We start from the raw sequence: 25129 nt of genomic DNA, 5'->3' as shown, positions 1-25129 counted from the left end.
TCCCCTCCCAATTTACAGCCATTCAGATTGCAATTTGCCTCCTTGCTTTTGCTTCCAAAGTGAATAACCTCACATTTATCCAAATTATTCTGCCTCTGCAGTGATTTGCCCATTCAACCAACCTGTCCAGATCATGCTGAAGGATCTCTGCATCCTTGTCACAGTTCACCCTCCGAACCAACTTGGTATCATTTGTAAAATTTGAGATGTTACATTATGTTCCCTCATCTAAATCATTAATATATTGTAAATAGCTAGTGTCCTAGGTCCGATCCCTGGGGCACCCAATTAGTTACTGACTCCCAATTTGAAAACGGCCCATTGATTTCTACTCTTTGTTTCCTCTCAGCTGACAGTTTTCTATCTGTCACAATACAGTTCTCCCAATCCTAAGCACTTTCATTAATTTAACTAATTCAGGAGGGGGATGGGAACCTGAATTGTAGCTCCAGTGTAGTAGTAGTGAGGTCATGAATAAGGTTTCAAGGTCTCAGGAGTGTACCAGCAGGCAGGAGGGTGGTTTGAAGTGTGTCTACTTCAACGCCAGGAGCATCCAGAATAAGGTGGGTGAACTTGCAGCAGGATTGGTACCCGGGACTGCGATGTTCCAGCCATTTCGGAGACATGGATTGAGCAGGGACAGGAATGGTTGTTGCAGGTTTCAGGGTTTAGATGTTTCAGTAAGATCAGGGAAGGTGGTAAAAGAGGGGGAAAGTGTGGCATTGTTAGTCAAGGACAGTATTACCATTGCAGAAAGGACATTTGATGAGGACTCATCTACTGAGGTAGTATGGGCTGACGTTGGAAACAGGAAAGAAGTCACCCCATTGGGAGTTTTTTATAAGCCTTCGAAACGTTCCAGAGATGTAGAGGAAAGGATTGCAAAGATGATTCTGGATAGGAGCGAAAGTAACAGGGTGGTTGTTATGGGGGACTTTAACTTTACAAATATTGACTGGAAAATATTGACTGGAGTACTTTAGATGGGTCAGTTTTTGCCCAATGTGTGCAGGAGGGTTTTCTGACACAGCATGTAGATAGGCCAACAAGAGGTGAGACCACATTGGATTTGGTATTGGGTAATAAACCACCAGACCAGGTGTTAGATTTGGAGGTAGGTGAGCACTTTGGTGATAGTGTTAGAAAAGTGTTAAATTAAAAGCGGATGTGTTTAGAGTAGCTAAGAGTAGTGGGTGAGAAGAGGATTGGGAGAGGTTTAAATGTCAACAAAGAATGACAAAGAAATTGATAAAGAAGAGTAGGATAAACTATGAAGCTGGGCTAGCGCTTAATATAAAAAAGGATAGCAAGAGTTTTTATAAATACATAAAAAGGAAGAGGCTGACTAGGGTGAACGTTGGACCCTTAGAACATAGAACATAGAACATAGAACATTACAGCGCAGAACAGGATGAGAAGGGGGACTTAGTGGTAGGGGATGGGGAAATGGCTGAGGCCCTGAATAACTTTTTTGTTTTGGTCTTCATGGAGGAGGACGTGAATAATTTGCCGGGTGTTAGCGATGGAAAGATGGTAGGAGTGGAGGGCCTGAATGACATTATTGTTATTAGAGAGGCGGTGCTCGACAGACTGGAGGGACTGATTGTGGACAAGTCCCCAGGACCGGATGGAATGCATCCAAGGGTTCTGAAGGAAATGGCAGAGGTGATAGTGGATGCCTTGGTGATTATTTTCCAAACGTCGCTGGATTCCGGGGAAGTGTCGGAAGATTGGAAAATGGCTAATGTTACGCCGTTGTTTAAGAAGGGTGGCAGGCAAAAGGCGGGGAATTATAGGCCGGTTAGTTTAACGTCTGTTGTAGGTAAAATGTTAGAATCCGTGATCAAGGAGGAAATAGCGAGGCATCTTGAGGAGAATTGTTTGGTAGAGCAGACGCAGCACGGTTTCGTTAAGGGGAAGTCGTGCCTGACAAATTTACTGGAGTTCTATGAGGATGTGTCTAGGGCAGTGGATAGAGGAGAGCCGGTGGATGTGGTCTTTCTTGATTTTCAGAAGGCGTTTGACAAGGTACCTCACAAGAGGTTATTGCAGAAGGTCAGGGGGCATGGAGTTGGGGGCAGGGTGTTAGCGTGGATAGAGGATTGGCTGTCAAATAGGAGGCAGAGAGTGGGGGTCAATGGGTGCTATTTGGATTGGCGGTTGGTGACTAGTGGGGTGCCGCAGGGGTCGGTGCTGGGGCCTCAGCTATTTACCATTTATATAGATAAATGGCTTCTGCAGAAATTGCAGATGTATGGGATTGAGGGTGATCTAGGAAATTGGATTAGGAATTGGCTGGTGGATAGGAGACAGAGGGTGGTGGTTGTTGGTAAGTATTCGACATGGAGTTCAGTTACGAGTGGTGTGCCTCAGGGATCTGTTTTGGGGCCACTGCTGTTTGTAATTTTTATTAATGATCTGGATGAGGGTATAGTTGGGTGGATTAGTAAATTTGCTGATGACACCAAAGTCGGAGGTGTGGTAGATAGTGAGGAAGGGTGTCTTAGTCTACAGGGAGACTTGGACAAGTTGCAGAGCTGGGCTGAGAGGTGGCGGATGGAGTTTAATGCGGAAAAGTGTGAGGTAATTCACTTTGGCAGGAATAACGGATGTGTAGAGTATAGGGCTAACGGGAGGACTCTGAATAGTGTAGATGAACAGAGGGATCTAGGTGTATGTGTACATAGATCCCTGAAAGTTGGGAATCAAGTAGATAGGATTGTTAGGAAGGCATACGGTGTCTTGGCGTTTATTGGTAGGGGGATTGAATTTAGGAGCCGCAGCGTCATGTTGCAACTGTACAAAACTCTAGTGCGGCCGCACTTGGAGTATTGTGTGCAGTTCTGGTCCCCACATTACAGGAAGGATGTGGAGGCTTTGGAGAGGGTGCAGAGGAGGTTTACCAGGATGTTGCCTGGTATGGGGGGGAGGTCCTATGAGGAGAGACTGAGGGATTTGAGGTTGTTTTCGTTAGAAAGAAGGCGGCTACGAGGGGACCTCGTACCAGAGGGCATGGGTTCAGGGTGAAAGGAGAAAAGTTTAAAGGGAATATTAGGGCTTCTTCACGCAGAGAGTGGTGGGAGTGTGGAATGAGCTGCCGGATAAAGTGGTAAATGCGGGGTCACTTTTAACATTTAAGAAAAACTTGGACAGGTACATGGATGAGAGGGGTGTGGAGGGATATGGTCCAAGTGCAGGTCAGTGGGACTAGGCAAAAAATGGTTCGGCACAGACAAGAAGGGCCTAAAGGGCTGTTTCTGAGCTGTAATTTTCTATGGTTTCTATGGATGAATCAAACTTCTACATCAGCCATTCCAACAAATTAATTTATCCTCAACTGCAGAATCACTGCCATCATGGTCAGTGAGGGTTCTTGACCACGTCTGTTTCTTTGTCATGCATTTCTGCTCTCATTCCTTGCCCTTCCTACGAGAATCATTATAGGGTTTCCCTCGCCCAGTCCACCAGTCTCTATTTGCAATGGATGACCCTCCACCATTTCAGCCACCTCCAGTGTGGTGCCAACAGTACTTTCCCCTCCTCATTCTGTATTCAAAAAAGGATACTCGCTCCCTGATATCCTGGTCACCCCCAACATTTCTCCCCTTCCCACAGCACCTTCTCACGCACGCGTGGGAAATCCCTCTTGCCATCTACCTTCTGACCATACAAAGCACCAAATATTCTCTCCTGGTGAAATTGCAATTGTACTTTTTCCAACTTAGTACACTCCATTTGCTGCACACAATGCAGCCTGCTTTACAATGGGGAGACCAAACAGAGTGGGTGAATACTTGACAGAACAATTCTCGTCAATCTACAAGTATGATCCTAAGCTTCCAATCACCTCATCGTGAATCGCCACCTTGCCCTCATTCTATTCTTGGGCCTCCTGTCATGCTCCAAAAAAGCTCAATTAAATTTGAGAAACAGCACCTCTTTTCACTGGGCAACTTACAATATTCTGCACTTAACACTGTGTTCAATAATTTTTGATCGAGGCCTGTGACCTTTTGTTTTCCTCTTCACAGCTCCTTGAAACACCTCTTTCTCTGTTCCTGTTCTGGCTGAGAGCCATGAATGTTTTAAACATTTCATCGTGCCAGCCCTCAACCCTATCACTGATTTAACCCATGTTCTGTTCCCCAACTCTCTTCCCTTCAAACCGATCACGTTTCTCACTTTGCTCAGTTCTGATTAAAGATTATAGATCTGAAATGATTACTTTCTTTTCTCCACAGATGATGCCTGAAGCTGAGTGTTTCATGCATTTTCTGCTTTTATTTCAGATTTTCAGCGTCCATTACATTTTACCTTAGTATTAGGGAAAATACCATTGGACATGCCAGTGAGAATAGTGGGAATCTTGTGAGCAGCAGTCAGTAGAATCTTGATTTCAACTGAATTATCAACATCAGCATTTTGAAAGCACGTACTCATGTCCACACACCTTTCAAACGCTTCTACAATCCGCAGTGTGACATTAAGTTGTGTTTGATTATGCTCGAGATGTTTTACTTTGCTAAAAGGTACATAAGTTAAACTAGTTGCTTAATTGGTGACCAACAGCTAAACAGGACACAAAGGATTGAACCTGCAATGTGATCTGTACAATCTCAATTGCTTGTGGACTTTTATACCTGGAACCAATATGTTTAGAGTTTTGTTTTCATTATATGTTCCATTGTTCCTATGAATATTCCTTGTAAAAACAGAAGTTAACTGACAAAGATTTCTGTTTGCATTTCACACAGACAAATCATTTTTTTAATATCCACCAAGTCACAGCTGAGTACACTTACATGAGAATGCTCTGAGCCGCGCCGTTTGGAAGTTTGCAGAGGTAGAGATGAAGAAATATATTTTTCTTGAGGGAGGGTAAATCACTTCCTGAAGACACATTTTTCTAAGCCCTCAGCGTCATTACTGCACAACGGAAGAAGATGCTTAAACCTTAAATACCTGTAAAAATGAGAAAGAATTTACTGGCTATAGAAGAAATATCACAATATTAGATGTTTTTATTACAGAAGGTAGAACCTTTTCTTATCACATTTGTTTAGAATCATAGAATCGCTACAATGCAGAAGGCGGCCATTTGGCCCATTGAGCCTGCACCGACCAGAATCCTACGCAGGCCCTATTCCTGTAACCTCACATTATTTACCCTGTTAATCCCCTCACTCAATTTAGCACGGCCAATCAACCTAACTTGCACACCTGTCGTCTCTTCCTGTATTCCATATTAATAAAAAGCTGTGTTTGATTGGAAACCAAATTTCAAACAGTTCTAATAAGCTGTGATAACTTAATATACAGACCAGCTATCTTTTGATTTGTTATTGTCATGTACAGTAAAAAGTACTGTTCCTTGCATGCTATACAGACAAAGCATATCGTTCATAGGGAAGGAAATGAGAAAGTGAAGAATGTAGTGTTACTATAGAGCTAGGGTGTAGAGAAAGATCAACTTAATGCAAGGTAAGTCCATTCAAAAATCTGACAGCAGCAGGGAAGAAACTGTTCTTGAGTCGGTTGGTACATGACCTCAGACTTTTATATCTTTTTCCTGATGGAAGAAGGTGGAAGAGAGAATGTCCGGGATGTGTGGGGTCCTTAGTTATGCTGGCTGCTTTGCTAAGGCAGCAGTGAGTGCAGACAGAGTCAATGGATGGAAGGTTGGCATGCATGAAGAATTGGGCTACATTCACAACCTTTTGTAGTCCCTTGCCATCATGTGATATATATCTGGGATATATTTTACGAAATATCCCAGGTTCTGAACAAGTCTGTCAATAGTTGTCAAGATGTGGAGATGCCGGCATTGGACCGGGATAAACACAAATGCAATTTACTAAATAATTTCCTTCCCTATGAGCAGTATGCTTCTCTGTGTAGACTTTCCTTGACTCAATTAATCTCACTCTGGATTGTTCATTGTCCTTTTCCATTCTCATCCTAAATCATCTACACTCTGCACGTTTTTGCTGCCTCGGAAAAGCAGACAGCATCATCAAAGACCTCATGCATCCCGAACATACTCTCTTTCACCTTCTTCTGTCTGGAAAAAGATATGAGAGTCTGAGATCATGCCCCAACTGGCTCAAGAACAACTTCTTCCCTGCTGCCATCAGAGTTTTCAATGGACCTACATTGTTTTAAATTGATCTTTCTCCCCACCTTAGCTCCAACTGTAACACTAAATTCTGCATCCCCTCCTTTCCTTCTCCCCATTGTACTCTATGAACGGTATGCTTTGTCTGTATTGTGCACAAGAAACAATATTTTTCACTTTAGGCTAATACACATGACAATAATAAATCAAATCAAATTCCTTACTTAGCTGGCAGGGGAGAGTCAATAAAAGCAAATTACTGAGGCTCCCTTCCCAGCCTTTTGGCTAAGATCAAGTGTAGGATCAAAACCAAGGGCTCGCGTTTTGCAAAGAGTTATCGAATTTCGATGGGGGTTATGGATTGAAGAAGCTGACCCAAAACTTGCTGATCTTCCAGGACAAAGATTTGTCCTCGACCGAGTGTTGCAGACTGGCACATTCCAAGCTCCAGGACTATGTGCTGAGGGACACTCTCAAGCTCACAAAGGCACAATCAGGAAAGGCCACCATTTAAAGCCTTTGAATCAAAGCAGACCAAGGGGTCAGTAAATGTAAAAAACCCACAGACTGTGTAACTGTGTGCAACTTTGTCAACATGATGTGGATATGCCGGCGCTGGACTCTTGCAACTCGGCCAACGTTGCAAGAAAGGATGTCCCGAAGCATGGTACATTGGGGAGACCATGCAGACGCTACAACAACGGATGAATGAACATCGCTCGACAATCACCAGGCAAGACTGTTCCCTTCCTGTTGGCGAACACTTCAGTGGTCACGGGCATTCAGCCTCTGACCTTCGGGTAAGCATTCTCCAAGGCGGCCTTCACGACACACGACAGCGCAGAGTCGCTGAGCAGAGACTGATAGCCAAGTTCCGCACACATGAGGACGGTCTCAACAGGGATCTTGGGTTCATGTCGCACTATCTGTAACCCCTGTGACTTGCCTGGGTTTGCAAAACCTCACTCACTGTGCTGTCTGGAGACAATACACATCTCTTTAACCTGTGATCAGTGCTCCTTCCACTCACATTGTCAACCACTTCAGGTCTTGAACAGCAGGTTAGGTGTAAAGATTCGCATTCTAATCAGTAATCTGTAAACTGTCTGTGCTTTATATGCTCTGTCTGAGGCCAGAACTCTCCATTCACCTGACGAAGGGACTAACCCCGAAAGGTAGTGAATTTACTATCAAATAAATCGGTTGGACTTAAAACTGGTGTCGTCAGACTTTTTACTGTGTTTACCAACTTTGTAAAAACAGCACACCGTGAAATGTGAGGAACGTATATAGTTTTTGAAGTACTGAACTGTAATGTATCTAATACCATGGAACTGAGCACCATAAGGGAAGAAGTGTTGGGGCTTTTAGAGGGCATTAAGACCGATAAATCTCCGGGGCCCGATTGCATTTATCCTAGGCTGCTTAGGGAGGCGAGGGATGAGATTGCTGGGCCTCTGACGCGAATCTTTGTCTCTTCTTTGGACACAGGTGAGGTCCCAGAGGACTGGAGGATAGCGAACGTGGTACCGTTGTTTAAAAAGGGTAGGAGGGATAACCCGGGTAACTATAGGCCGGTGAGTTTAACGTCAGTGGTAGGCAAGTTGATGGAGAGGATTCTTAGGGATAGGATGTATGCGCACTTGGAGCGTTGCGATCTGATTAAGGATACGCAGCATGGCTTTGTCAAGGGGAAGTCTTGCCTTACGAATCTGGTAGAATTCTTTGAGGAGGTGACAAAAACGGTTGACGAAGGACGAGCCGTTGATGTCGTCGATATGGATTTCAGTAAGGCGTTTGACAAAGTCCCTCATGGTAGGTTGGTATAGAAGATTAAAGCTCATGGGATATGTGGTCAGGTATCTAGATGGGTAGAGAACTGGCTTGCATAGAGGTGACAGAGAGTAGTAGTGGAGGGGTCCTTTTCTAGCTGGAGTCTGTCACTAGTGGTGTGCCGCAGGGCTCAGTACTGGGACCTCTTCTCTTTGTAGTGTATATAAATGATTTGGAAGAGGGAGTAAGTGGTGTGATCAGCAAATTTGCTGATGACACCAAGATGGCTGGATTGGCGGGCAGTGAGGAGCAGTGTCTGGCAATACAACGGGATATTGATAGGCTGGTTGATTGGGCAGATATATGGCAAATGGAGTTTAATCCAGATAAATGTGAGGTGAAGCATTTTGGCCGGAATAATGTAGGGGGGAGTTATATGATAAAGGGTAAGCCCGTAAGGAGTATAGAATCGCAGCGAGACCTGGGGCGCAAGTGCACAAGTGTTTGAAGGTGGCAGTGCAAGTGGAGAGTGTGGTGAAGAAAGCCTATGGTATGTTAGCCTTTATAGGAAGGGGTATAGAATATAAGAGCTGGAGTCTAATGTTGCAGTTGTACAGAACGTTGGTTCGGCCGCATTTGGAGTACTGTGTTCAGTTCTGGTCGCCTTACTACCGGAAGGACGTAGAGACTCTGGAGAGAGTGCAGAGGAGGTTTACCAGGATGTTGCCTAGTGTGGAAGGACTGGGGTATGAGGAAAGATTGAAGAAATTGGGGCTCTTTTCCCTTGAAAGACGCCGACTGAGGGGGGATCTAATAGAGGTATATAAGATTGGCCTAGTGCTTCATGTCGTTAGTGTGTGCCTAAACTGGACAAGATACTGGGCAAGACGACAGCTCAGTGACTATCGCTGATTGCTGTGCAGACACATGGATTTGGGCCGGTGTCTGTGGGAGTTTGCGCATTCTCCCCGTGCTTGCGTGGGTTTTCTCCGGGTGCTCCAGTTTCCTCCCACACCCCAAAGATGTGCTGTTAGGCTGATTGGCAGGAATAAATTGTCCCTAAATCAGATTCCCTCAATCTGGATGGCCATAAAACATTAGACAGGGGTCGTGGGGGGAGAGGGGGACTGGTGGTGTTGAGATGGTGGCGTGGGCTCGTTGGGCTGAAGGGCCTGTTTCCCGGGCTGATTTTGTTCTTTGTTCTAAAACATTAAAGTTAAGGAAATTGTAAACATGTGACAGGTTCAGATAGGTGACTGCCAGGAGAGGCAGACAGGAATGTCTCCTGTGGCTATTCCCCTTTCAGACAGGTATACTGTTTTGGATACTGTTGAGGGGGGTAGCCTGTCAGGACATTCTTGAGGGGGCAGGGAGAGTAGCCAGACCTTTCCCCGACTGGTTAATGTTTTGCCTGCTACTCCAGGGACAAAGTACCGACTGGTTAATGACTTGCACGATGCTCCAGCGGAAGAACAGATTTTTTTTAAAACTTTATTCCAATCCAATCAAGTAAAGCCAATTCAGAGTCCCAACAAGTTGGGACATTCCCGATCCGAGCGGACAGACAGGGCTCTCACCTCCTGTCCCAGGCCTGATTGGAGGAGGTGCAGCTCCTCCTCCAAGGCTGGATCTCATTTGCATCTGAGCCAAAAGGCCCAGATATCGCTTTAAAAAATCGCTTCAAACGAAGCTGAAATGTAACCAAGTGCAGCCCGTCAATTTTTTTTTCTCTAAAAATATACTTTATTCATAAAAATCTCAATTAATCTATTGCGAATGTACAGGTCTCTGAGTAGCAAAACAATGTAGAATCAAAACATTTTTACAGATCTGTACAAATTACAATGACTACATTTCAAAACTTAAAAACTATATCCATGCCTCAATATTTACAGATTTGTGTGAATTACAATGATTACATTTCAATACTTAAAACTATATACACGCCTCAATAAATTACTGTGTGCCGTTAGTGCTCAGATTGGCACACAGTTACGCAGGTCGAGGGTATTCTGCAGTTCCTGGGCCCTCGGTTTGCCTCCGTTAAAAGGCCTTACAGTGTGGCCTTTCCCCATTGTGCCTTTGCGGCGGCTGCCCCAAGCTTCAGCCCGTCCCTCAGCACGTAGTCCTGGACCTTGGAATGTGCCAGTCTGCAACACTCGATCGAGGACAATTCTTTCAGCTGGAAGATCAGCAAGTTTCGGGCAGACCAAAGTGAGTCCTTCACCGAGTTGATGACCTTCCAGCAGCGGTTGATATTTGTCTCGGTGTGCGTCCCCGAAAAAACAGCCCATAGAGCACAGAGCCCTGCGTCTCCGAGCTGCTCGGGACGAACCTCGACCAATACCACTGCATCTCACTCCAGACCTTCTTTGCAAAGGCACATTCCACAAGGAGGTGTGCGACCGTCTCATCAGCCCCGCAGCCGCTTCGAGGGCAGCGTGCGGTGCTGCTGCGACCTCGAGCGTGCATAAAGGATCTGACGGGGAGTGCCCTTCTCACCACCAGCCAAGCCAGATCTTGGTGCTTGTTTGTCAGTTCTGGTGATGAGGCGTTCTGCCAGATGACACTGACAGTCCGCTCAGGGAACCTTCCGACAGGATCCGCCGTCTCCTTTTCTCTCAGGGCCCCAAGGACGTTACGCGCTGACCACTGCTTAATCGCCATGTGGTCAAAGGTGTGTTTCCGGAAAAATTCCTCCACGAAGGACAGGTGCCGCCGAACGGTCCAACTACTCGGAACGTTCCGCGGCAGTGTGGCCAGACCTATCCTCCGCAACACTGGGGACAGGTAGAACCTCAAAACAAAGTGGCACTTGCTGTTGGTGTACCGAGGATCTACGCACAGCTTGATGCAGCTGCACACAAAGGTGGCCATCAGGATGGGGGCGGCGTTGGGAACGTTTTTCCCTCCGTTCTCTGGAGATTTGTACATCACTTCCCTCCGGACGCGATCCATCTTTGATCTCCAGATGAACTTGAAGATGGCCCTCGTCACTTCTGCAGCGCAGGATTTGGGGATAGGCCACAACTGCGCCACGTACAATAACCCGGACAGCACCTCGCACCGGATCACCAGGTTTTTCCCTGTCATGGAGAGCGAGCGTTGCTCCCACAAGCCCAGTTTCTGCCTGGCTTTGGCGATGTGCTCCTCCCAGTTTTTGGTGCATGCCCCTGCCACTCCGAACCATATCCCCAGCACCTTCAGGTAATCTGCTCTGACGGTGAAAAGGCCAAAATTCCCTCCCCAAAGCCCATTTTGGGGAGGGAATCCGCAATTGGATCTGGCTGCTCTACACGGACATCAGTAGCGCAGTCTCAATCAATGGGGAGGAAACAGATAGCTTCCAAATCAGGTCTGGAGTCAGACAGGGCTGCCCTCTCTCCTCCGTCCTTTTTGTCTGTTGCATTGAACCCTTTGCCGAGGCCCTCAGAAGCGACCCAGGCATCAAAGGGGTGACAATCCCAGGCAGCGGAGGCACGCAGGTCAAAGCCTCCCTGTACATGGATGACGTGGCTGTGTTCTGCTCGGACCCCTCGTCTGTTCGCAGGCTCCTCCAGGTCTGCGAGCAGTTCGAGCTGGCCTCGGGAGCCAAAGTCAACCAGGGAAAGAGCGAGGCCATGTTCTTTGGGAACTGGGCCGACAAATCCTTTGTCCCCTTCACTGTCAGAGCAGATTACCTGAAGGTGCTGGGGATATGGTTCGGAGTGGCAGGGGCATCCACCAAAAACTGGGATGAGCGCATCGCCAAAGCCAGGCAGAAACTGGGCTTGTGGGAGCAACGCTCGCTCTCCATGACAGGGAAAAACCTGGTGATCCGGTGCGAGGTGCTGTCCGGGTTATTGTGCGTGGCGCAGTTGTGGCCTATCCCCAAATCCTGCGCGGCAGAAGTGACGAGGGCCATCTTCAAGTTCATCTGGAGATCAAAGATGGATCGCGTCCGGAGGGAAGTGATGTACAAATCTCCAGAGAACGGAGGGAAAAACATTCCCAACGCCGCCCCCATCCTGATGGCCACCTTTGTGTGCAGCTGCATCAAGCTGTGCGTAGATCCTCGGTACACCAACAGCAAGTGCCACTTTGTTTTGAGGCTCTACCTGTCCCCAGTGTTGCGGAGGATAGGTCTGGCCACACTGCCGCGGAACGTTCCGAGTAGTTGGACCGTTCCGCGGCACCTGTCCTTCGTGGAGGAATTTTTCCGGAAACACACCTTTGACCACAAGGCGATTAAGCAGTGGTCAACGCCTAACGTCCTTGGGGCCCTGAGAGAGAAGGAGACGGCGGATCCTGTCGGAAGGTTCCCTGAGCGGACTGTCAGTGTCATCTGGCAGAACGCCTCATCACCAGAACTGACAAACAAGCACCAAGATCTGGCTTGGCTGGTGGTGAGAAGGGCACTCCCCGTCAGATCCTTTATGCACGCTCGAGGTCTCAGCAGCACCGCACGCTGCCCTCGAAGCGGCTGCGGGGCTGATGAGACGGTCGCACACCTCCTTATGGAATGTGCCTTTGCAAAGAAGGTCTGGAGTGAGATGCAGTGGTATTTGTCGAGGTTCGTCCCGAGCAGCTCGGTGATGCAGGGTTCTGTGCTCTACGGGCTGTTTTTTCGGGGACGCACACCGAGACCAACATCAACAGCTGCTGGAAGGTCATCAACTCGGTGAAGGACGCACTTTGGTCCGCCCGAAATCTGCTGATCTTCCAGCGGAAAGAACTGTCCTCGACCGAGTGTTGCAGACTGGCACATTCCAAGGTCCAGGACTACGTGCTGAGGGACGGGCTGAAGCTTGGGGCAGCCGCCGCAAAGGCACAATGGGGAAAGGCCACACTGTAAGGCCTTCCAACGGAGGCAGACCGAGGGCCCAGGAGCTGCAGAATACCCTCGACCTGCGTAACTGTGTGCCAATCTGAGCACTAACGGCGCACAGTAATTTATTGAGGCATGTATATAGTTTAAGTATTGAAATGTAATGATTGGAATTAGCACAAATATGTAAATATTGAGGCATGGATATAGTTTTTAAGTTTTGAAATGTAGTCATTGTAATTTGTACAGATCTGTAAAAATATTTTGATTCCACGTTGTTTTTGCTACTCGAAGCCCTGTATATTTGCAATAGATTAATTGAGATTTTTATGAATAAAGTATATTTTTGAAAAAAAATCTGTTCTTATCAGTTTAATATCTGATACGTCCCTTATCTGGGGACCATATATTAAATTGATTTTTGGAGCAGGGAGATGGAATAGGGGCTTGCTCCGTCCACTCCACGTATCGGCCTGGTATTGCAGTATCTCCGGGAACGGTGCACCACCCCCCTTTCTGGGGACATCCTCAAACTTCAAAAAACAGCTCTCGCACAACTCACTCTGATGTCGTCCAACAGGCTTTATTTGCTATCACCAGCTTTCCCAGCGCTGCTCCTTCTTTCCTCAAGTGACTGCAGACGGTTGGCTTCACAAACGCGCCATCGCTTGCAACATAACGCTCGCAATGCCACTCTTTACACGTACACACGTTGTCCCTGTCTCCAGTGGCAATCGCAGCTTCAAGAAATTGTCTCCAGGCCAAACGGTGGCGGCGCTTACACCTAGTCTGACGTGAACCCCACATCCCGCTTCAGGCCGTCCTCATGTCTGCCCAACTCGCCTATCAGTTTCTGCTTGCCCAACTCTGCTCTGTCTCTTACAAACAAACACTTCCTCTCCACACGTGCTCACTGCCAGCTTCACACACAGTAAGACGTCTCACCACACCAGGTTACAGTCCAACCGGTTTACTTGATAGTAATCTCGCAAGCTTTCGGAAACCGTGTTCCTTCCTCAGGTGTGTGCAAGGTTCTGATCACAGAAGGGCAGGTAAAGTCACACACACTTTACACAACACTGATTAGCATGCAACTCTTCACAGCTAACCTGCTATTCAAGTCTTAAAGATGCAGACAATGTGAGCAGAGGTAGCATCAGCATAGCTTAAAGAGATGTGTATTGTCTCCAGACAGGAGACAACAGATTTTACAAACACCACACACACCAGCTCCACACACAACTCTCTCAGCTCCCCCTACTGCTTGCTCTTCAAATCACACCCACCGCCCACCTCAAATCTCACACTTACTTCCTGACATCTACCTGCACGTTCACACCATCACTTACACGCCACATCCAGCCCATTCCCACCTCTGCACCAGCTCTCCCAACACCTGCTGCTATTTCCCTGCCTTCTCCTCACAACTCTGCTGCTGCACATTCCTTCTTTCAAATCACCAGCTCCCCATTCGACCTGCCTCCGCCGCCCTCTCGTATAAAAACTGCTTAGTTGGTGGTGAGAAGGGCACTTCCCATCAAATCCTTCACGCACACCTGAGGTCTCAACACCACCACACACCGCACTGGAAGTGGCTGCGGGGACAATGAGATGGTTGCACACCTCCTTGTGAAATATGCCTTTGCCAAGGACATCTGGAGTGAGATACAGGGCATTTGTTGAGGTTCATCCCAAGCAGCTCTGTGACACAGGACTCTGTTTTCTACAGGCAGTTTCCAGGGACGCACACGGAGACAACTGTCAACTGCTGCTGGAGGGTCATCAACTCGATGAATGATGGTCTTTGAACAAAGAACAATACAGCACAGGAACAGGCCCTTCGGCCCTCCAAGCCTGCACCGATCATGTGTTCCTAACTAGACCATCCGTTTGTATCCCTCTATTCCCAGCCTGTTCATGTGGTGATCTAGATAAGTCTTAAAATGATCCTAGTGTGTCTGCCTCAACCACCTTGCTTGTGTCTGATCCTACATTCCAAAGGAAATGACTGTGCCATAGTTTCCAGCCAAGGCTATCTGCATATCTGTCTCTTTTTCCAAATGCCACAAGCACTGCTTCCTCAACGCCTGGGACCTGGATTCAATTCCCAGTTTGGGTCACTGTGCAGAGTCTACATGTTCTCTGTATGTCCGTGGGCTTCCTCCAGTTGCTCCAGTTTCACCCCACAGTCTGAAAGACCAGCTGGTTAGGTGCATTGACCATGCTGAATTCTCCCTCAGTTTTGTGAACAGGCATCGGATTGTTGCAACAAGGGGATTTTCACAGTAACTTCATTGCAGTGTTAATGTAAGCCTACTTGTGACACTGATGAATAAAGACAATAAACCTTGTCATTCTAGATGGTAATGGTTATGGATTGAAATCACACTTCTGTCCAAAAGTGTGTCATAATATTGCATTTTCAAACTCATCAAAAAAACAGTCCTGAAACTCTGGTGTATTTATTTATTAGTCACATGTTGGCTTAATGTAAAACAGCAATTACTGTGAAAATTCCCTAGTCGCCACACTCCAGCGCTTGTTTGGGTACACTGAGGGAGAATTTAGCATGGCCAATGCACCAAACCAGCATGTCTTTCAGACTGGGAGGAAACTGGAGCACCCAGAGGAAAGCCATGCAGACATGGGGAGAGTATGCAAACTCCACATAGACAGTCACCCAAGCCAGGGTCCCTAGAATTGAACCAGGGTCCCTTGAGCTGTGAGGCAGCAGTGCTAACCACCTCTCGTACTGAGAGAATATTTTTGATAATATCACCCCCCTTCGTGTTTTGGGATGAAACCCTATGTTTCTTACTTTTCTGATAATGTGATCAAACTGGCCAGTTAATAACCATCTTACCTTGTGAGTGTAACACTGGAGTCTTACTTGAGGGCCCAGATAATTCAGTGCTAACTGGAATTGCTCTAACTGTGAATTAACAAAAAGAATTAACAAAAGTTTGGGTTGATTAGAAGAGAGTGAGGAACAACACAGAGCTTAGAACAAGAGGGAAAAAATAACTTTCTTATTATAAATGTTTATTTATAAGATATGGAAACATCTTTAAAGTTTGCTTTTATGTGTTTGTATCATCTGTTGTGAAATAATAATAATTTTTTTTGTGGTTTAATGTTTTAATGTAATATGAATGTTTCTCAGGGGTTCCATCAGTCCTGCTGGGAGGATTCTGTTCTGGAAAAGTTTGAGATAAAGAATGAGAGCATGAGATGAAATGAGGGGAGGTGATGTCTTAGTGGTATTATTGCAAGACTATTAATCCAGAAATTTAGCTAATGCGCTGGAGACCTGGCTTCAAATCCTGCCATGGCAGACAGTGAAATTTGAATTAAATTTTAAAAATCTGGAATTAAGAATTTAGGTCACCAAGAAACCATTGTCGATTGTCAGAAAAACCCATCTGGTTCACTAATGTCCTTTAGGAAAGGAAATCTGCCATCCTTACCCGGTCTGGCCTTCGCATGACTCCAGAGCCACGGCACTGTGGTTGACTCTAACTGGTCTTGGGCAACTAGGGATGGGCAATAAATGTTGGCCAGCCAATGTCCCATGAATGAATAAAAAAATCAAAATTTAGGAATTCGCTAAATGCTTTTTAGATACATGGGATTGTAATTGTCACAACTGACTTCTGGCAAAATGAAATTATATTTCTTTTGTTTCCAATAATGGGACTGATGAATATTTTCAAGAAAAGGATAAAGTACGTTTTAAAAAATTCTGGGAAGGATAAATACACATTAAAATAAATGTCTCAATTAATAAATATTAATGGGTGTCTCATTATATTCTAACTTCATAACAATAGGCAGTTACGGCACTTGCACATGATTTCTTTGGCACTATTATATATTTTCTTCTGGGGACAGAGAAGAAAAGGAACAATTGGAATTTTCAGGAGAGATTGCATGACTCTTTATCCCTTCCTTGTTAAAGAGCCTTTCTTGATCTATTTGTGATCATGCTGATGCTGCAGCTTTAATCATTGGCCACAGTCCAGTTTAATGAGCACCTAACAAACAGCTGAAGTGATAGGCAAAGGTCAACATGTGGAGTTGATTTTAACCTGAGCCACCAGGCGGATATCGGGTTGGCCAGGTTACTTACCTGCGAATTGACTGTTCATAACTTAACCTGCTCTCCTAAGGAGACAGCAAGGTTATCCAGCCAAAGCTGACACGGTCCTTTTTTACATATACATGTTGTGTTTCAATAAAACAATTGGCATGTGATGGTAATTTTAATTAGGTGACTGGGAAGCCACTGTGAATTTCTTGATAAGCCGACATAGTAGGGAAGAGAATCAGAGCTCAAAAAAATCAAAACATGGACAACATCCTACTTGGGCAGATTAGTGGCAAGTAACATTTTCACACACAATTACCCGGCAATGAACATCTCCAACAAGAGAGAATCTAAGATAAAAGCAAAATACTAATGAAGGGTCGTCCAGACTTGAAATGTTGGCTCTACTTTCTTTCCAAAGATGCTCTCAAAGCTGCTGAGATTTTCCAGCATTTTCTGTTTTGGTTGTGAACAGAGAACCTAAGCATCTCCCCTTGACATTCACTGGCATTATCATCACTAAATCCCTCCTTATCTGGGGGTTACCATTTATCAGAAATTGAACTGGACCAGCCACATAAATGCTGTGGCTACAAGAGCTGGTCACAGGTCAGGATATCTGTGGTGAGAAATTCATCTCCTGACTCTCTAAATGGTGTCCTCCGCTTATAAGCACAAGTCAGGAGTGTGATGGAATAGTCTTCATTTAGCTGGATGGGTGCAGATCCAACAGCACTCAGGAAGATCCATACCATCCAGGAGAAAACAGCCCACTTGATTGGCATCCATCCACCATCTTTAACATTCACTCCATACATCAAGGCTTGTCATGGCACGAATCAATGCCAGCCTCCTGGACTAGCTGGATCCACTACAGTTTGTCTACCACCGCAACAGGTCCACAGCAGATGCCATATTCCTGGCCCTGCTGGCCCTGCACTCAATCCTGGAACACCTAGATATACAAGGACACTTATTTAAGACTCCTATTTATTGACTACAGCTCAGCCTTCAACACCATTATTCCCATGAAACTCATCTCCAAGCTCCATGGCCTGGGTCTCCCTCTGCGACTGGATCCTGAACTTCCTAACTCACAGACCACAATCAGTAAGGATAGGCAACACCTCCTCCACAATCATCCTCCACACCGGTGCCCCACAAGGCTGTGTTCTCAGCCCCCTCACTATACTCCTTATACATCAATGACTGTGCGGCCAAATTCCCCTCCAATTTGAGTCTCAAGTTTGCTGACCACACCACTGTAATGGGTGGAATCTCAATCAATGACAAGACAGAGTACAGGAATGAGATAGAGAATCTGGTGAACTGGTGCGGTGACAATAATCTCTCCCTCAATGTCAACAAAGGGAAGGAGATCATCACTGATTTCAAAAAGCGTAAAGGAGAACATCCCCCCGTCCACATCATTGGGGACAAAGTGGAAAGGGTCGAGAGCTTCAAGTTTAAGTGTACGGATCACCAACAACCTGTCCTGCTCCCCCATGCTGACACTATAGCCACCAATGCCTCTACTGTGTCTCAGAAGACTAAGGAAGTTTGGCATTTTAGCTACGACTCTCACCAACTTTTACAGAGGCACCATAGAAAACGTTCTTTCTGGTTGAATCACTGGTTGAAGCTTGGTATGGATCCTGCTGTGCCCAAGACAGGAGCAAAAATCTGGGCTTGTGTCCTGATTCTGCTTGGCCCTTCTTAACTGGGGAACATCCTTCTTCAATATCAGAACAACCTTGCATAATCCAGCTGTTGTCCCGAATTTACTAGATTGAAGATACAATTTATGCCAGGAAGATTGTGATCTTATGTTACTCAGCTTTTTTTTTACATTAATGTGCAATCAGCTCACAGCACCCAAGGAGCAATGTTAGACTGGCACAATGCCAGCTCATTGCTATCAGCCCCACATTGTTGGTACACCACAGACTCTGTGTCAGCAGCATTACAATCAAGCTAGTCTTGGTTATTTCAGGTTATTGCTATTGTCTGTCAAAACCGCCTCATTAGGGTTACAGAAGGATAGTTAAACAGACCTGGATAGCTTTAAGTCGATCACCATGAGTCAGATGCAGGTAGTCCTCCAGGACTGGCAGAGCCTGGTGACGCCAGAGCTTCTGAGTTCACTGCAGAACCACCGCCATCCCACATGACCCAGGGGCCCACAGGAATCCCAAGGGAAGATGAAGGGCTCCAGCCCATGCCGGGGGCCTTCCAGCTGGGAGAATGTGGCTGTGACTACACCTTCTGACTCCCCCCTTTCTGACACCAGAGAATCTCAGGGATAGCAGGTTTAAGAGGGTGTCATGGATACATTCCAGACACCTGGAAGCCAGCGAGGGCCCTCAAGATCCAAACCCTCCAGAGGACACCTGCCAAGGACATCACAGGCCTGCTGAGACACCAAGATATAGATGTAGGTCACATAAGGTTAAGAAGTTGTAGCAGCACTCAGATGCCACGGGTAAAGAGCAGCATTCGGTAGATGATATTTATGCACTTTAACGTTTCCTGGTCACATGTTGTGCTAGCATTTAGAACATAGAACATTACAGCGCAGAACAGGCCCTTCGGCCCACGATGTTGCGCCGACCAGTTAAAAACAATGACCCACTAACCTAAACCAATCCCTTCTCGTCCATAAACCTATCCATAGATCTCTTAAACGCCCCCAAACTAGGCGCATTTACAACCGCAGCAGGCAGGGCATTCCAATCCCTCACCACCCTCTGGGTAAAGAACCTGCCCCTGACATCCGTCCTATAACTACCCCTCCTTAATTTAAAGCCATGCCCCCTCGTGCTAGCTTTCTCCATCCGAGGAAAAAGGCTATCACTGTCCACCCTATCTAAACCTCTAATCATCTTATATGTTTCAATAAGATCCCCTCTTAGCCGCCTTCTTTCCAGCGAAAACAACCCCAAATCCCTCAGTCTCTCCTCATAGGACCTCCCCTCCATACCAGGCAACATCCTGGTAAACCTCCTCTGCACCCTCTCCAAAGCCTCCACATCCTTCCTGTAATGTGGGGACCAGAACTGCACACAGTACTCCAAGTGCGGCTGCACCAGAGTTGTGTACAGTTGCAACATAACGCTGCGACTCCTAAATTCAATCCCCCTACCAATAAACGCCAAGACACCGTATGCCTTCCTAACAACCCTATCTACTTGATTCCCAACTTTCAGGGATCTATGTACACATACACCTAGATCCCTCTGTTCATCCACACTATTCAAAGTCCTCCCGTTAGCCCTATACTCGACACATCTGTTATTCCTACCAAAGTGAATTACCTCACACTTCTCCGCATTAAACTCCATCCGCCACCTCTCGGCCCAGCTCTGCAACCTGTCCAAGTCTTCCTGCAAACTATGACACCCTTCCTCACAATCTACCACACCTCCGACTTTGGTGTCATCAGCAAATTTACTAATCCACCCAACTATACCCTCATCCAGATCATTAATAAAAATTACAAACAGCAGTGGCCCCAAAACAGATCCCTGAGGCACACCACTCATAACTCATAACTCGTAACCGAACTCAATAAGATGCTTTTATTGTCAACAATAAATGTTTTTCATCACTCATCTGTGTCTAATTTGTCTCAGATTCGCCTCGAACAGGAATACTGTTACCCTGACAATTGCTGGAGTGAGTAGCGGAGACCCCTCAATGCTGTGTCACTGAGAAAATGAAGGCATGGCATCTCCAGAACCCACGAGAGATTCCCTCCCCTTCCCTTCCACACACACACCCCACCCCACCCCCCCCCTCCAGGACCCTGTACGGGGATTTACTGATCCCTTACCCACTATACAAATCTGAGTCAGTCCAGGTACTGGTACGCACGCGGAGCTCAGTAGGGGTCAGACTAGTTTGCCCCAGGGCATCGTTATGATGGTGCTGAGCGAGTTGTCGTCACCCTCCTGCCTGCCAAAGGAAGTCACTGACACAGTTTACCCACACCCACCACTCTGGTGTTACAATGTTGAAGGTGATTGCAGGACTTTGGTGAGGGGAGGGGGGGGAGTGGGGGGGAGTGTGGAATGGAACTCACGTGCAGCAAAGTGCCTGGTGACCAGGGTCTCCCCGGCATGCCTGATCCTTGCTGCCCTCCAGCCCCTCGGTGCTGCTCGGCATTGTCCCCCTCCTCCTGCTGCTGCTGGGTGGTCTCAAAGAGAATTCCAGTACAGGACCAGGCCCTCCAGCCCTGCAAGCCTGCAATCACCATGCTGCCAGACAGAACTAAAACACCCGACGCTTCTGGGGATCATATCCCTCTATTCCCATCCTATTCATGTAATTTGTCCAGATATCCCTTAAAAGCCACTTTTGTGTCTGCTCCCACCATGTCCCCTGGCAGTGAGTTCCAGGCACCCACAATCCTCTGTGTAAAAAAACTTGCCTCGTAAATCTTTTAACCTTGACTGTCGCACCTTAAACCTGAGCCTCCTCCACAGCGACATATGTCCGGTCAGCCTCCACGTCCTCTTCCACCACAAGGTCTCCTTGCTTCTGCGCCAGGTTTTATGGGGCACAGCACACACCACAGGAAGAAACGAGAGGCGTATGTTAGGTCTAAGCAACTGGGAACAGAGAGAGTATTGGAGGAATACAGACAGAGTAGGAGAGAGCTCAAACGGGGAGTTAGGAGGGCAAAAAGGGGGCATGAGATGGCTTTGGCAGACAGGATTAAGGAAAATCCAAAAGCATTTTACTCCTATGTCAGGAACAAAAGGGTGGCTAGGGGAAAAATCGGTCCCCTCAGGGACAGAGGAGCGGAATTGTGCTTAGAGTCTGAGGGAATGGGGGAGATCCTGAATGAATACTTTGCGTCGGTATTCACGAAGGAGAGGGGCTTGATGTCTGGTACTGTCTTGGGGGGAGCTGTAGACCAGTTGAAGGAAATATCCATTACGAGGGAGGAAGTGTTAGGGTTTTTAGGTAGTATTAAAACTGATAAATCTCCAGGGCCTGATGGTATTTATCCCAGGCTGCTTAGGGAGGTGAAAGATGAAATTGCTGGGCCTCTGACGCAAATCTTTGTCTCTTCTTTGGACACAGGTGAGGTTCCAGAGGACTGGAGGATAGCAAATGTGGTACCGTTGTTTAAAAAGGGTAGGAGGGATAACCCTGGTAATTATAGGCCGGTGAGTTTGACGTCAGTGGTAGGGAAGTTGTTGGAGAGGATTCTTAGGGATAGGATGTGTACGCATTTAGAGCGTTGCGATCTGATTAAGGATACGCAGGATGGCTTTGTCAAGGGGAAGTCTTGCCTTATGAATCTGGTAGAATTTTTTGAGGAGGTGACAAAAACGGTTGACGAAGGACGAGCCGTTGAGGCCATCTATATGGATTTCAGTAAGGCGTTTGACAAAGTCCCTCATGGTAGGTTGGTTGAAAAGGTTAAGGCTCATGGGATACAAGGACAGGTATCTAGATGGATTGAGAACTGGCTTGCAAAGAGGTGACAGAGAGTAGCAGTGGAAGGGTCCTTTTCTAGCTGGAGGTCTGTCACTAGTGGTGTGTCGCAGGGCTCAGTACTGGGACCTCTTCTCTTTGTAATATACATAAATGACTTGGAAGAGGGAGTACGTGGTGTGATCAGCAAGTTTGCAGATGACACGAAGATGGCTGGACTGGCAGACACTGAGGAGCCGTGTCAAGCAATACAACAGGATACAGATAGTCTGGTATATTGGGCAGATAAATGGCAGATGGAATTTAATCCTGATAAATGTGAGGTGATGCGTTTTGGGAGAAATAATGTAGGGGGGAGTTATATGATAAAGGATAGACCTATAAAGAGTATAAAATCGCAGAGGGACCTGGAGGTGCAAGTGCACAAGTCTTTGAAGGTGGCAGTACAGGTGGAGAATATTGTGAAGAAAGCTTATGGTATGTTAGCCTTTATAGGAAGGGGTATAGAGTATAAGAGCTGGAGTCTAATGTTGCAGTTGTATAGGACGTTGGTTAGGCCACATTTGGAGTACTGTGTCCAGTTCTGGTCGCCTTACTACTGGAAAGACGTGGAGACCCTGGAGAGAGTGCAGAGGAGGTTTACCAGGATGCTGCCTGGTATGGAAGGACTGGGTTATTAAGATTGGGCAAATTGGGGCTGTTTTCCCTAGAAAGACAGAGACTGAGGGGGGATCTAATAGAGGTATATAAGATTATGAAGGGTATACATAGAGTAAACAGCGGTAAGCTATTTCCTAGATTGGAAACACACATTACGAGGGGCCACGGGCTTAGGGTGAGGAGGGCAAAGTATTATTCGGGTATTAGAGGGAGGTTTTTCATACAGAGGGTTGTGGGGGTATGGAATGCTCTGCCAAGCAAGGTGGTGGAGGCAGGCACGCTGGAGTGTTTAAGAGATACTTCTTAGATAGGCATATGAGCGGGATAGGGATGGAGGGATATAGGAGACTGTTTTAAATAAGGTTCAGGAGCCTTGGGACGTTCCTGGGAATCAATTGATTCCTATGGACCTTCCAACATATTTTCTGGCTCACTTGTTTTACTTTTGAGCTTCTGGGGATTCCCTTGAATGTTTGTATAAGGATGTGCATGTTCACAGGTGCTATGGTCCGCCTTGTTGTCCAACAAGGGGCATACACACAGTGGGTCGTGCGAGGGCTGCTCCTGGATGTTTCGAGAGTAGCCTAGTGCTTCACGTCATTAGTGTACGCTTAAACTGGACCAGCTGACGGGCAACTCGACAGCTCAGTGACTATCACTGTTATCTGTACAGATACATGGATTTGGGCCGGTGTCTGTGGGAGTTTGCGCATTCTCCCCGTGCTTGCGTGGGTTTTCTCCGGGTGCTCCAGTTTCCTCCCACACCCCAAAGATGTGCTCTTAGGCTGATTGGTGTAACAAATTGTCCCTAAATTAGTCTCCCCTCAATCTGGTTTCCAATGTGGAGTGCCATAAGCATAGACAAGGGTCATGGGTGGAGAGGGGACTCACGATGTTGAAATGGCGACGTGGGCTCGTTGGGCCGAAGGGCCTGTTTCCCGTGCTGTGTTGTTCTTTGTACCACATCGCTGGACAATATCAGAAACTATATTGGAGGGCCCCAGCAGAGCAGTCCAGGCACCTGAAGTGCATTTTGAGGAGCCCTATGCACCGCTCCATTATTGTACGGATGGCAATGTGGGCCTCATTAAATCGGGACTCCAGCACAGTCTCAGGTTTTCTCACAGGTGTCATTGACCATGTCTGAAATGGGTACCTCATGTCCCCCAGCAGCCATCCCTGAACCCTAGGGTCCTCCTCAAAGTCCTCTGGACATCGGAGCTCCTCATCGAGTCACAGAGGTTTACAGCACGGAAACAGGTCCTTCTGCTCAACTTGTCCATGCCACCCTTTTTTTAAAAATCCCTAAGCTAATCCCAATTGCCAGCATTTGGCCCATGTCCCTCTATGCCTATTGTACCCATGTAACTATCTAAATGCTTTTTAAAAAACAAAGTTGTACCCACCTGTACAATTGTACCTCTGGCAGCTTGTTCCAGATACTCACCACCTTCTGTGTGAAAAAAGTGGCCCTCTGGACCTTTTTGTATCTCTCCCCTCTCACCTTAAACCTCTAGTTTTAGACTCCCCTATCTTTGGGAAAAGATATTGACTATCTAGCTGATCTATACCCCTCATTATTTTATAGACTTCTATAAGATCACCCCTCAGCCTCCTATAAAGTCCCAGCCTATCCAACCTCTCCTTATAACTCAATCCATCAAGTCCCAGTAGCAAATCTTTTCTGCAGTCTTTCTAGTTAAAAAATATCCTATAAGGTGACCACACTTGCACACAGTATTCCAAATGTGGTCTTACCAATGTCTTGTACAAGATATTCCAACTCCTGTATTCCATGTTCTGACCAATGAAACCAAGCATGCTGAATGTCTTCTTCACCACTCTGTCCACCTGTGACTCAACTTTCAAGCAGTTATGAACCTGTACCCTTAGATCTCTTTGTTCTGTAACTCTCCCCAGTGCCCTACCATTAACTGAGTAAGTCCTGCCCTGGTTCAATCTACCAAAATGCATCATCTTGCATTTGTCGAAATTAAACTCCATCTGCCATTCGTCAGCCCACTGGCCCAATGGATCAAGATCCCGTTACAATTGGAGATAACTTTCTTCACTGTCCATGATACCACCAATCTTGGTGTCATCTGCAAACTTACTAACCATGCCTCCTATATTCTCATTCAAATCATTAATATAAATGACAAATAACAGTGGACCCAGCACTGATCCCTGAGGCACACCGCTGGTCACAGGCCTCCAGTTTGAAAAATAACACTCAACAACC

General features: G+C 46.6%; 1 pseudogene; it reads left to right on the top strand.

The window, feature by feature from the left end:
- Positions 1–13035: 13035 nt before the first annotated feature.
- On the top strand, positions 13036–13205 carry LOC145337198 (U2 spliceosomal RNA; annotated as a pseudogene).
- The last annotated feature ends 11924 nt before the right edge of the window (positions 13206–25129 follow it).

Source organism: Carcharhinus amblyrhynchos, unplaced genomic scaffold (assembly GCF_965287045.1).
Source record: "Carcharhinus amblyrhynchos unplaced genomic scaffold, sCarAmb.v2.hapA scaffold_44, whole genome shotgun sequence".
NCBI lineage: Eukaryota > Metazoa > Chordata > Chondrichthyes > Carcharhiniformes > Carcharhinidae > Carcharhinus > Carcharhinus amblyrhynchos.
This window is presented reverse-complemented; position numbering and strand designations above follow the sequence as displayed.